The following is a 12,014-nucleotide window of genomic DNA, read 5'->3' as shown; positions in this document are numbered from 1 at the left end:
AGGTCTATACCACTTTGATTGTAATTACAATGACAGGTGATGATGTGTGTGCGGGTCAGGTGGGGCCAGACCTTAGCTTGATTTTGTGTTCCCAGGTTGGGTAGACACTTATTAAGTTGTGATGCATAGGTTCGAGGTGAGTTGAAATGAAGGTTTCATTTTCAATTCTTGTAATGCAAGGTTTGCATTATTGATGATATGATGCAGATACTGTTGTGATAACAGGATTCTGGACTCTTGTGTGATCTGTGTGTAGTGCTGCAGTCACAGAGTCTTTGTTGGATAGTGTACGAGGATGAGATCCATGAAATGATTGGGTTGCCACCGAGCGGTGTGGTAAAGATTCCTAGTGTTGTGATATTAGGTAGGGTACCTGTATCCATTATTGAGCTAGGATATTGTACAGCGAGGTGAGAACAGGTTGTTGAGGAATGAGAATTGGATGTGGGGATGATTTATACGTACTGTGGGAGTGGTACGTTTAAATTTCGGGACGAAATTTCTTTAAGGGGGGTAGAATGTGATGCCCCAGAAATTCGTATTTACTTTCCGAGGATTTTCCGGAATTTAAATTGTGGGTATCGGACGTTTTCGTGGCTCGTGGACGGAGCGGAAGTGTTTTGGACGAATTTTTATTCGTAAAGTGTGGAATTAGGGGGGGTTTCAAGGTTGACTTTTGATACGTTGAGATTCTCTAAAAACTTCCTTCACGAAAGTTGTAGAGCGCGTCGATACGAGTTCGTGGATATGTGGAACGCGGAAATCGGAGTTCGTATGAGGAAGTTATGACTATGGAAAGAAGTTTCCATTTTGGTATTTATAGGAAAAATCAGAAAAAATATATTCATTTCCTCATTTCCGTTTCCGGAAATAATTTTCCTCTCTCTCTTCTCTCTCGTCCGCGCCCTCAGAGTCGAAATTCTTCGACTGACCCGACCCGAACCCGGCATTCCGACCCGGTCGGAACTCGCAGCTCCGGCGACCTCTTCCGGTGAAACCAACCCAGAACGATTCGCCTCCTTGCTCCGGTCGTCTCTGTGGTGGTCTCTATCGACGATTCTCATCCACGGCGGCGCTGCAAGTCGACCCAGATTGAAGAAATCGGACCCGGCCGGCGATCCTTATTCCGACGTCGGCAAGGCTTCCAGTTTTCTTGGTTGAGCTCAGAACTGCATCGCCGATCGATCCTTGGTGGTTGTTTGGATCGATTCACGTGAAACTTCGATCAACTCGGATTGGATCACTGTTCACGGCTTGTGAGGTAGTTTTCGATCCCTTAGGCTTGTTTTCTGACTTCGATCCAGTTATGAGAATTCACAAGCATGCTTAGATGAAGCTTTTTGATGTTGGGAGTTTTGTGAAATAATGTGTTTTTGGCCGGCGGCGGTGCACCACCGTCTGTGGTGGCGTTCCGGCGGTGTTCCGGCCACTTAAGGAATTGGTTTTGGTATTATATATGTTCTACTCGTTGATACGAGCGTTTCGATATATAATATGCAAATTTTGGAGTTCGTATGGAATTGTTATGATTTTTGCAGTTTCATACCGATCGATTTATTCGATCCTTGAGGATTTGAGCGTCCGATCGACTTGTGGTTTGGTCACATCGATCGTGGACGTATTCCGAGGACTTTGGGAGGTCTCGGATGTGGTTTCGCCTCATTTGGCGTCACCTTGAGAATTTTGGTTCGATTTAGGGTTTCGAACGTTATCCCTTGTGATTCGTTGACTGAATGAGAGCTGTAATTCCTTAGGTACGTGACGTAGTACTCCTCGGACGGCTATTTTGTGGATTGGCTGTCTTGTTCTGTATTGAAGACGCAGCGGGAGTTTCGAGGTGAGTAATCTCACAAGGTTCATTATGAACGGAACTACCATTATTGTTTTGGCGTTAATTATTTAACTGCAAACTATAGTTGGTATTAATAGGCATTCCTGAGCGAATGACTATGTATATATATATATTTACGTGAAATATATATATTCTTGTGGATGATGTGTGATGAATAATATGCATGATGGGTTCATATTATTGTTGAATTGGACTTTTCATAGAAACAATATTGTGGAAAAAGATGTTTTCTATTGTTTGAAAAGCATTGAGTTGATGTTACATTTTGGAGTCAAGCGTGACTCATTTTAAATGTATTGGTCTTTGTACCAAGGGTCACAGATGGTGAGCAGGGATGGGGAAAGCCGGAACTAGATGGTCGTAACGCTTTTAGGTCAGATGTGACTTACTTAACGTTGACTTGAGACCAGATGGGGTTTGAAAAGCATGGGTCGCAGATGGTGACCAACTGTTGGTTCTAAGACCAGACGGGGTATGAAAACCAAGAGTCACAGACGGTGATAGGTTGCAGATGGTAACCAATGATTTATCTGTGTTATGAGTCTAGTTACCATAGATGTATGGTTGCATTTCTGAGTGAATGAGTATGTGTGTACATATATATATTATGGGGTATATATATATACATATGTATTCATGTATTGGTTGCATTTCTGAGTGAATGAGTATGTGTGTACATATATATATTATGGGGTATATATATATACATATGTATTCATGTATTGGTTGCATTTCTGAGTGAATGACTATGTGTGTACATATATATATACATACGTATTCATGTATTAGTGGCTTCGTGGTGAATCTGTGTTGATGTGTTGTGTGTCTAGGTTGGACTGATTTGTTGTTGGTACATCATGGGGTTAGTGGGGAGCTATCTGATGCTCATGAGTACGTGTTTCTTTAAAAGAGAGTTTCGGGGATTCTTTCTTTTAATTGTCCTGGGAGGACTTGTGAATTATATTATATATGTCACAGATGGTGACTAATGGTTGATCTGAGACCAGATGGGGTCTGAAGATCATATGTCACAGATGGTGATAGGTCGCAGATGGTGACCAATGGTTGATTTCGAGATTGGATGGGGTCTGAAGATCATATGTCACAGATGGTGACAGGTCGCTGATAATGACCAAGGTAAGAAATAAGGAATCACGCAGTTAGCCGGGCGAGTGGTTACGATAAGCTAGAGCGCTAGTATGTCTGCCATGGTACCTCATGGATCTAAGTAGGTTACTTATGACTCCTGGGTACGTATTTTGTCCAGGTTGGACTAAGAATCATATGCTATTTGTTAGGTTAACGATAGGTATGATTGATGTGCGTGTGTGTTTTATCCAGGTTGGATCAATTAATCAGATTTGAATTGTGATGTTAACGATTTATATGATTTTGTCACGGTGTGGCTTCTGTGTTTTCCTTTTTGGGGAAGAGTATTGTTTTGGGAAGCATGGTATGTTTTCCTTATCCTCGAGTCGAAAGGTTTTCCTCGTGTTGACATGAGTTGTGCGGGCTTTTATCCCGTAAATTCGTGTAATTGGTTTTGAGTTACTCATACGAGCTTCATAAGCTTACCGGGTTTTGTTGTGTGGAAACCCGGTGCACTATTCAATGGAATGGTGTAGGGGTTAATCCTGCAGGTCAGAGAAATCGTGGCTGAAGCTGAGGTGGCGCTTTGCAGCTTTACGGTAGGAAGCCATCTTTGTGACTTTACCGTTGATAAGGACTTCCGTTGTATAGTTACTCTGAGGAGCATTTACGTTTTATTTTGTTGTTGACAATTTAATTCGTAAACTCATGTGTTGTGTGACTCTATGGGGCGAGTCAATATAGAATTTGTGGGTTCAGGGCATCAATATGTACTTGCATTAAAAGGGAATAAGTTCTAAGTATTTTGTATTGATGGCTGAACATTTCACGCATATATAATTATGGGGTTATATATCGATTTATTGTGTATAAAATCAGGGGCGTGACATATGTTAACCCCTTCATTGTATTCCTGGTTTTCCGATTACTAGCTCTTCTATGAAAGAATGTCAAGTTTCTATCACCTTCCTTTAGCCAAAGTGTTTTTAAACGTTGCCGCCAATATTTCTATTACACTGTAAGTAATTGACTATACTTCACATGTAACAGCCATTGTTCTTCATATTGTTGAGAAGAAAATGGTTGTCTCATTACGTCATTCAGCTTCTCCTGAATAGTACCCATCCCCACTCTCTGTTTATCAAAGTCAGAGTAGTGCCACTCCATTAGCTGCTGGCCCACAAACTTAATCTTGTGCCCTAGTTGTCTTAATGGATTACCAGTTGTAGGTTTAGCCCACTCTTGCTGAATGATATTAGCACATTCTTCCCTGTCATGCCATATCTCCTCAAAGCGGAACCTTTTACATCTCCTGCAATTTTGCCTCTTTTCACCATTGACCTCAATCAACAGATAGTCGTGATCAGATTCACTAGGGTAAGAGTGATCACTCTGCTAAATGGGAACCTTCGTCTCCATTGTGTTGTCTAAAACCCCCAATCCAAATGCTCCTTTGTGTAATGATTGGACCAAGTATATCTGCTACCTACAAACCCCATATCCATAAAACCACAAACTGACATCATTCTTCTAAACTTGACCATTGCAGAAGCTACCCTTGGAGGGGCCCCCGACTTGTTTGCTTGATTCATAACTTCGTTAAAATCTCTAGCCATTAGCCATGGAAGAGAGCATGGCTGCACAACTAGGGTTTCAATAAGAGACCAAGTTTTGTCTCTGCCTCCCCTTGCAACAACACCGTAGATCCCCGTATACCTCCACAACTCCAACCCAGGTTTCCCAATGGTAGTGTCAATATGGTTTGGGGAGGATGTTCGAACGTCAATATGCATGTATGTCTTCATTCCAGAGTAGCACCAAGCCTTGAGACTCCTTGCCATGTTCCACGCAAATGCTACCCTTGAATCCCAATCTGCCCCTAAAGCGAAACAATGAGATTTTCCTTGGCTAGTTTCTTCTAAGAAAATAAGACTTGGTTTCTTCGCTCTGACAAGATCAATGAGGGCCCTCTGGGTTTCAATATTCACGATCCCCCTACAGTTCCACACCAGAATATTGCCTTGGAGCATGCTTTTGAAGGTTTGCTTGCCGGAAGATGGTCGGCTTGGTGGTGCTAAACAGAGGTTGTTATTGGTGCCTTAAGGTTTTTTTTTCTTCTGTGAATTATTAGTATTTAGTTGTCATATGATTTTGTTAAATTTGCCATAAGAGATTATAATCAACTGCATGTAATATGTAATGGTTGTTCCTTACGTGAATGTATTGTTATTATTATTTTTTAATATTTATGTTCTTTTATTGAAATTAAGATGCAAGGCTTCGGAATAATCTGGTGATTCTTCATACGTGTTAGTGTATAAGGGGTAATTAGGCCAATTTGTTTAGTTCAATTACATAGTATGATGCCCTTTAGGCTTTTTCTTTAAACTTCCCAAAACTGTTCGTCGAAGGCATTCTAAGTGACTGTCAAAGGAAAGGACAGAAATGTATAAGTGCACATGCGAGCACCGCACACTTCCACACCCGCATAAGCGCGTGTAGGAAGGCTAGTATGTATGTATGTATGTATGTATGTATGTATGTATGTATGTATGTATGTATGTATGTATGTATGTATGTATGTATGTATGTATGTATGTATGTATGGTGTGTGTGTGTGTATGTATTTGATTTAGGATTAAAATGGTATAAGTATATATATTAATATCCTAATTATAACCACAAAAGTCAAAAAAATTTGATGAAAAAAAGGGTCAAAAATTAAAATTAGATCCACAAAAATGCAAAGAATGTTTAAGGAAAACCAAAATTGGGAGAGAATTGAGTCGTGCTTTCATTGATAATAGGGGTCTCTTTATATAATGATTACAAAACATAGAATCAGAATTGTACAAGGAAAGATAATCGTACACTTAATCGGATATCTATAAATATTTCTGAGAATATCTCTAATTCTAACCCTATTATCACTGGTCTTTTGCCTTATTTGCCTCCAAAGATGCTCTATTTGCTTCCAAAACTTGAGCTTGCTCAACAGTTAGCACGTCCTGGCTAGGCTTGAGAATCGTATCCAGGATTCCATCGGCCTTGGAATGTTGGTAGACATCACGAACCCACTTGTGATATCCAAAACCAGTTGTTCTCAATTGAGCGAAGTCCAGTTTGTTCAGGTAACTCATCTTAAAACAGAACAAGAAATTAGGGTTAGTTTCGGAGTGTAAAAGGCTACCACGAAAAAAATAGAATTTCTTAGCGTAGTCGCTTCCAAGAAATCCGATTCCAAGAGGAATTGGATTAGATCGAAACAATGATGTGTTTGTGGTCGATCATAACTTCTCAACAAACTCTAAGTTTGGAGGACTCTACAAGCTCCAAGTTTGGAGTGAGCACTAACCCCCACAGGTCGGCTTTTTAGCCGTCCCTATGAAGTAGAAAGGGGGTAGAAGAAGGGAGTTTGCAAGTCCCCGATGAAAAGAAGAGAAATTGAAAAAAAACTCAAAAACAAGAACTTTTAGTAAAAAAATACCTCGAAATAGTGATCGGAAAGCCGCCAGAATTTGGTCAACGGAGGTGGCCCGAGCTTGGCGGTGGTTGGCAGGAATATTATGGCAATGGGCTGCCCTTCTCTTCTCTTTTTTTTTTGTTTCGGCCCAAGCCTGCCTCTTTTGTTTTTTTTCTCTGCTTCAGCCCAAACCCACTCTCCTTTCTCTGGTTTTTTTTTTCTTCTTCTTCTTCTTCTTCTTCCCTCAGTGGGCCATAGGCCTCTCCTTTTTTTTTCTTTGCACGTGGGCTTCCACTTTTTTCTTTCTTCTCTTTCTTTTTCTTCTTCTGGGCCCCGTCCCTTTTTCTTCTTCTTTCTTCTCTTTCTTTTCTTCTTTCTTTGACTGGAATGTGGGCCACGGGCCCCTCTTTTTTTTCTTTTTCTTTCTTCTGGGCCGCTCCTTCCCTTTCTTTTTGGGCTGCTCCCTTTCCTTTTTTGGGGATCAAATCCTAGAATGGTTCAACGTTGCAGCTCATTCGTGGCCGGCTCGGGGACTTTTCAACTAGTTCAGGGAATAATTTTACCAGTTCCCAGATTGTGAGGTGAAGATGCTGACGTTGACAGAATATTAAGGTCGATGGTGGGCTGGAAATACTCGAACCGCGCAGTGAATATTCTATGTCTTCTTGTGGTCGGTTCGGTGCTTTTTCGGCTGGTTCCGGTGACGCCACCTGCAGTTCTGGGTCCTGGGATCGAGAGCTTCAAGTTCAGGGTTGGTGGTTGCTAGGCTTTGAAGACTACGATTTTAGGGTTTTAGGGTTAGGGCTTCATGCTGATAACGTGTTTAAGGAAAATCGAAATTGGGAGAGAATTGAGTCGTGCTTTCATAGATAATAGAGATCTCTTTATATATAGGATTACAAGACATAGAATCAGAATTGTACAAGGAAAGATAATCGTACAATTAATCTGATATCTATGAATATCTCTAATTCTAACTCTATTACCACTAGGTCAAGTAACCTAAAGTTTGGGTCAGACACATATTCTGGATTTACTTGAATAAAGAAAATATATTAATATCGTAACTCTAAACCACAAAATCTTTTTTTTTATTTATTTTTAAATTTTTTTTATCAAAATCTAACCATGAAATCTGGTAATTTGAAGTAATATTAAACTCTTTTAATAAATATATTTAACAAAATTAATTGCATGATAGTTTCCTTACACTAACAAGTTAATTAGAAAAGTCAAAAATTAAATTGGATTCACATAAATCAAAATAAAAAAAATATTGAAATCATAATTCTAACCCAAGAAATATGGTGATTGAAAACCAAAATAATTTAGAGCCTTGAATTTTGGAATGATAAGATGATTTTTTTACTCAAGAATTACATAACATGATTCGGCAAATATGTGATATGTGTAGATTACATGGCATAACACCTAGGATTGAGGCCATAAATCTTAGGCCTCATTGATGCCCTATATCATTGCTCTTAATTTATATATGCTTTAGAGAAAATTACGTGGTGATGAACAAGATTGAGAGCACAAATTCCGTTTTGAAAAAAAGAGATCGATTATTCAAAAAAAGAAGAAGATCGATTGCTTCCCACAACGGCAGCAATACACAGAGATTCACAATCAATTTGTTATTCCAAAAAGATGAATATAAATCAGATAAAGAATATTAACAAAGGAAAATTTCACAAATGGTCACTCAACTATGACTCATTCGACACTTTAGTCACTGAACTTTCAAATATATCACTTTGGTCACTCAACTATTACACTGTTAATCACTTTAGTAACTTTGTTAATTTTTTTCATTAAAAAAATTATTTGCCACTATATTAATGATATTTTTATCCAACCAATTCTGAAAAATTGAGAAATATGATTGGGACAAGTGATTAAAGTGAGAAAATATACTTCTTGGGTGACTAAAGTGATTGACAGTGTAATAATTGAGTGACCAAAGTGATATATTTAAAACTTGAGTGACCAAAGTGTCGAATGAGTCATAGTTGAGTGACCATTTGTAGAATTCTCTCTATCAACAAACACGCAAATTAATGATTACTCTTGCATATACAGCGCTGCTTTCTGTCTAATATTCCACAAGATTGGATCAATATTAATTAGGGGAAAAAATGCAAACAGTACCTGACCTTGGGCCCATTAGTAACTTTAGTACCTGACAAAAAAAAAATATCACTTTGGTACCTCAAGTTCGAACCATGACCCAACATTATTATCTGGATGGTTAACTCCGCTTAACTCCGTTAAGGAGACTGCCAGCTGTCATATTTTAAATGGTATTTTCGTCTATTTGTATCTTAATTAATTTTTTTTTTCTTTAAGCATTTTTTCCTCTCTCTCTCTCTCTCTCTCTCTCTCTCTCTCTCTCTCTCTCTCTCTCTCTCTCTCTCTCTCTCTCTCTCTCTCTCTCTCTCTCTCTCTCTCTCTCCCCTTTCTTATCTTCTTCTTCCCTCTCTCCAGATCAACCTACAGATTCCTCATCCTTCCTTCAAGTGTCTAGGACTATAATCCAGCTCCTGCTTGGCCTTCTCACACGAATAGACCCATTGATGCCTTAGAACATAAACAGTCGGCGGACTTCCAAAGGAAGCTTTGATTCCATCAAAAATAACCCAAAAATACTCAAACCAAGATGCAATCTTTGCATAAAAAAGCTTCAAACATTCATACACAATAACCAAATCCATAAAGCATGAATAAGAAGAAGAAGAAAAATTAGATATGAGGACGCAACTGCTTAGTCTTCCCTCCAATTAATCACGAAAGCCTCCACCTCCTAACATCCCCATCACTATTGTCTTCTTCATCATCGCCCCTGCCATTGTTTTCGCAGTACAATTTCTACAAATCGGGGTGATTTCGCCGAAGAAACTCGATACCCAGGTCAGAAAACGCGGCGAAAAGCAACCCAAAACCCAAAGGTACTCACCTCTAAATTGGGGAGGAGGATGGTTGCTGGTGTTTCAAAGCAACTAGGTTCTGGTGAAATTGGGGAGTTAGGGGAAGAGGAAGAAGTTCATGAAAATGATGTGGAGGAGATCGAAATGACGAGGCAGAGCATCGTTTGAAATTGATTTTGAGGGAACGGCGGGGAATTGGGGAAAGGTTGGGGCTTTGGATGTAAAGATTTGGGCTTTGGAGGTTGAAGAAGTGAGAGTGAAGATTGTGGAGTTTTGGATTGGGAAAAAACTCTCTCATCTGATCCTCTCTCTCTCTCTCTCTCTCTCATCTGATTGGGATTCTCCATTTCTATTTGGAAGATCGGGATTTTCCATGTGATGATTACAGGCTAGAGTCTCTTGTTCCAAAAATCTGAGAATTCTTCTTCACATTGACACTAGCTCTGTTTTACTTGGCTGAACGAGGACGAATAGAAAGAAGAAGAGATTGAGTGAACGGGGATGAATTTGCAGGTTGATCTGGAGAGAGGGAAGAAGAGGATAAGAAAGGGAGAGAGAGAGAGAGAGAGAGAGAGAGAGAGAGAGAGAGAGAGAGAGAGAGAGAGAGAGGAAAAAATGCTTAAAGAAAAAAAAATTAATTAAGATACAAATAGACAAAAATACCCTTTAAAATATGACAGTTGGCAGTCTCCTTAACGGAGTTAAGCGGAGTTAACGGTCCAGATACTAATGTTGGGTCGTGGTTAGAACTTGAGGTACCAAAGTGATATTTTTTTTTTGTCAGGTACCAAAGTTACTAATGGGCCAAAGGTCAGGTACTGTTTGCATTTTTTTCCCTATTAATTATGGACCTCTAAAACTTTGGAGCCCAGAAGTAAAGGGAACGAAGGATACGGCCGCACCTCTCCTCATCTCTGGAGTATATATTTCATTTTTTCTTTTTCTTTTTGTGTATGTGAATAGCAAAAGTACACTATTATTTTTAATGTTTTCCTTTGAAATGCTTCTATTCATACCTCTACAATTGTTATATGGACCCCCCCCCCCTCAGTTTTTACAAATTTTTTATTCCCATTTTGACCCTGTAGAAAAACTATAAAAAAATTAAACAAGTAAAAATAATTAGAACGTAGTCGGATGCAACCAGAGATGCATCCCCAAATTGAAATTGCCATTTCTGGGTTTCTCTTTCTTTCTCCTTCTTCCTCTTCCTCTTCCTCTTTCTCTTTCCTGCATATTTTTTTTCTCTTCCTCCTTCTCTTTTCTATATTTTTTTTTCTTGTTTCTCTTCATTATTCTTCTGTATATCTCTCTATTGGAATTGGCAAGTCCTATATGAGAGTCCTTGTCTAAAAGATAAAGTTTCACCGAGTCCGCCTAATTGAATGGCTCCTACTTCTTTTAATATTATGAGTTGAATTTATATAAAAGATGATTGAGAGTCCGTCTAAAAGATGAGTTGAATTTCTTATTAAACCGACTAAATTAATTTTCTTTGCTTATAAACTCATTTGTTTCTTCATAATCAACTAGATCTATTTGTGTTAGCCTATCTCTATGTACCACCGTGGGTACTACTACATCTTCTTGTTCTGTCTGTAGATGGTAGCGGAAGGGTATGTAATGGTTACTCTAGCCTTAGTCTAACACAAATTTCTAGTAATTTGATAACACTCCACAAATGCTATATGGAGGTGTTACGATATGCTTGTATTCAACTCTATTTGAGTTTCTATCTATACAGTTATTTCCTTGATTCAAAAAAAAAAAATGTGTGCATTCCATTGATTTTGCTACTTGATATCTTGGGATGACATTAAATTGCAGTCATATAACGCTCAAAGGCCCAACCCTCATATGCTTTCCCCTATGAACCTTCTCCAAACTTGAATCCCAAATTGTCTTCTTTATCAATTCTTTCAATATCCTTGTTGTCATATGTGTTATATTTATTGATCAACCTCTGAGCCTCTCTATCTTTCTCTCACAACAAAGTTTTAAGTTTTTGCTGAAGACACACAAGTCTTGTGAGGAGGTAGATTGAGGTCAGGAAGTGGAAGAAGATAAAGAAAAGAAAATTCTCAAAAGGGTAAAATTGAAAGTTTAGTGATAAAGTAAAAGGTCCAAATACCAAATGAGAAAAATGTGGTATTTATTCTCCTAGCATGCATCTTCATCATCTCTCAGGCCTCTTCTAGGGTTGGATTTATTAGCACTATTTTATGGCATCTGTTGATGCAATGACGGCTACGCTAGTTTTTTCCTTAGGGTTGGATGATAATGATGATGTCTAAGCAACATTTTCTACAATCTTCTATGATCTTCAAACATGCTTATCTATAAGCTAGCACGGCTGCCGTAGATAAACATGATCAATAACGTTTTTCTTTTTTCTTCCTTTTTTCTTTTATTTTTTCCTTCTGTTCTGTGAGCATGGCCATATGTCCCGTAGTATGCAAATGATGTGCGTCAAAAATTACAAATTGAAGTTGACAAAAAAAAAAAATTCCAAATTCATAATAGTACCTACCCTACAGTGGGAGTGAGTAGGTGCATGTGGTCATAGTTTCATCTTTATGCAGATCCAATTATGTCCGGTTAAAATCATCCCGTGTGCTCTATATTAATAATAATGGTTTCAGCCTAGTGCCCTCGAGAATTTCTATGCTATATTTTTTAT

This window comes from Rosa chinensis, chromosome 3 (assembly GCF_002994745.2).
Source record: "Rosa chinensis cultivar Old Blush chromosome 3, RchiOBHm-V2, whole genome shotgun sequence".
Lineage (NCBI taxonomy): Eukaryota > Viridiplantae > Streptophyta > Magnoliopsida > Rosales > Rosaceae > Rosa > Rosa chinensis.
This window is presented reverse-complemented; position numbering follows the sequence as displayed.